Raw genomic sequence first — 2,667 nt, 5'->3', positions numbered from 1 at the left:
AATATAAATCAAATAACATATAGGTCAAAATACATTTATGCAAACATATATGAAAAACTAATACAAAATTATTTACAATACATCATAATGAAGAGGTAATGTACTCTCTATATAAAGAATCCTATTAAATAAATAAAAAGAAGGCAAAAGGAAAAAATGGAAGATGATTACTTAGTATAACAGTATATGACATATAATAAGATCATTAAATGTTTTATGAAGCAATGGGTAAAGAAATAACTCTTTGCACAACTGTCCAACTATTTCAATTAAAAGCTTCACTTCTTCTGATATATAAATTTTCCCTTTATATTATCACATAAATAGGAAACATAGAATGTCTTTTCCTATTTACAAAAAAGACCAATATACAAGTGTTAACTTATGAATCATATTATCCCATTTTAGATTAAGTTATAGCTATACCTTTATTTGTTACAGAAGAATTAAGAGACATGACAGATGATGAAGATGAAGATAGATGATTACTAGATATAAATTCAATTGTTGTTTTTAATTCCTCACTGCCTTTTTCAGTTAGATGACTTTTCAGTGAACTAGCGTGGATGGAGTATATTTCTCCACTTCATCTATATTGGGTTTTGCCCATGGGAATTGCTTTGGCCAGTAGAACATTAGCTGACATGATTTAAGGAGAGAACTCAAACATGCTTGAGTGGTTTGGCGTGGGTGGCTTGGCCTCCCATGCTCCTAATGCCTGGATAGCTGCTTATCAACAAGAAATGCAGAAACACATGGAGCATAGCTGAACCAAACCCACAGCCTTGAGCTGGAACCTGGCCTGTAACCATTATGCAAAATCGTGAGCAATGTAACTATTATGCAGAAACATGAGCAAATGTGTGTTTGTTATTACAAACCACTGAATTTAAAGGTAATTTTCTGTACAACATTATTTCAGTATGAGTTGACTAATTTTTATAAATGGAACCAAAAGTAAAACACTGCCATAAACAACTTTCCCCTGCCCCAAAAGAAAATGGCTTCACACTTTGGTAGGGAGTGTTGAAGCAACTAATAGAAAAGAGTGAGAGAATTGTAACCCATATTGTATGGCAGCAAAATATTTTCATAAAATTGTCACCTGTAGAAACCTAGAAGTCGGAAAATGTATTTAATGAACTCCTGGCACTGGGCAAGTTTGTTGCCCAAATTTGGCAGTATGTTGATATCAGAACTGCCTGTTATTTGTTGCATGCTATGGTGTGTCGAGGTATATGAGTTCAGTGAAAACTCGCCAGTTTGCAAGCAGAATTTCAAGGAAATATAGAGATTCCCTTCCCAACAAGACTACTTTTCCAGATAACCACAGGGTAGTTAGCATTAAGTTGAGAGATGAACGAGAGAGACAATGCAAAGAAATACCTTATGTTGAGAATTAGTCCTAAGAAATAACTTTTGGCATAGTTACTTGAGACAAACAAGTAGATCAGAGGTGTGGCACAGTGGCTCACGCCTGTAATCTCAGCAATTTGGGAGGCTAAGGTGGGCGGATCACAAAGTCAGGAAATTGAGAAATGCAAAAATTAGCTGGGCCTGGTGGCGGGTGCTTATAGTCCTAGCTACTTGGGAGTCTGAGACAGGAGAATCACTTGAACCCAGGAGGCAGAGGTTGCAGTGAGTCAAGATTGCACCATTGCACTCCAGCCTGGTGGCAGAGCGAGACTCCATCTCAAAACAGACAAACAAACAAAAACAAAAGATCAGAAGTCTAAAGAATTTTTTAGTAAAATGTATTCGAAAAAACCCCATAAGCTTGTATTTTAAAATCATTTGATTATTTTTGACAAACATTAAGTGTCTGACTTTAAAATATGAGGACTTTTCTGTAAAATGTTTACAGTACCTGATGAGAAAAAAAATTTATGATAATTTTTAAATAGTAAGGCAGATCTTTTTTAGGTCCAGCATGATAGTTGTAGGGACCACAGCAGTGGGGTTTTGCAGTAGGGCAGAGAGATTTGACTCAGCTGCAAATACAAGGAAAAGTAGAAATCTACAGTGAAGGAACAGAGTGGGGCTCAGTGGACATAAAATGACTAAAAGAAAATATCAAGGATAAGGAGGGATTACGACTAAAATGACTTAAGAGGATTTTTGCTGAAAGCAGGCCATGGTGATCAGAAATTACCTAGGGGATGGTGGAGGATGAGGAACCCAATCAGATTTGAGAGCGATCAGATAATGAGAGTGTTCAAGGAGAGAACTTTGCGTTGTCATACTCAAAAAGGTTTAATCATCAAAGCCTAATTTGACTGTGTTCATGGAGTATAGTAAGCAAGGAATAATTTTCTAGAACACGAACAGAGGCCATGAAGAACAAAGAACAAGGGAATTGCTCCCAGAGAGCAAAATATGGATCTAATTCAGGAGCTTCCCCCTTGCCTCCTCACCCTACCTTAACTAGGGCAGAATTACCTCCAAGTAAGTAATTTGTAACTATATTCTTCAATATCTGAGTAATAATCACCTATATAGTTCTATCTTCAAAACTATATAATACTCAGACTAGTGAGTAAGATGAGAGGAAAGTGATTTTCAATGCTACAAATAAACTTTTATGTATGTTGAACCCTTTGTGTTTAACTTCACCTCCCACATAGCTACAATCTAAGGTAAACCTGTAAAGGAAAAAATGTTATTTAC

The sequence above is a fragment of the Chlorocebus sabaeus genome, chromosome 21, assembly GCF_047675955.1.
Source record: "Chlorocebus sabaeus isolate Y175 chromosome 21, mChlSab1.0.hap1, whole genome shotgun sequence".
NCBI classification, from domain to species: Eukaryota; Metazoa; Chordata; class Mammalia; order Primates; family Cercopithecidae; genus Chlorocebus; species Chlorocebus sabaeus.
This window is presented reverse-complemented; position numbering follows the sequence as displayed.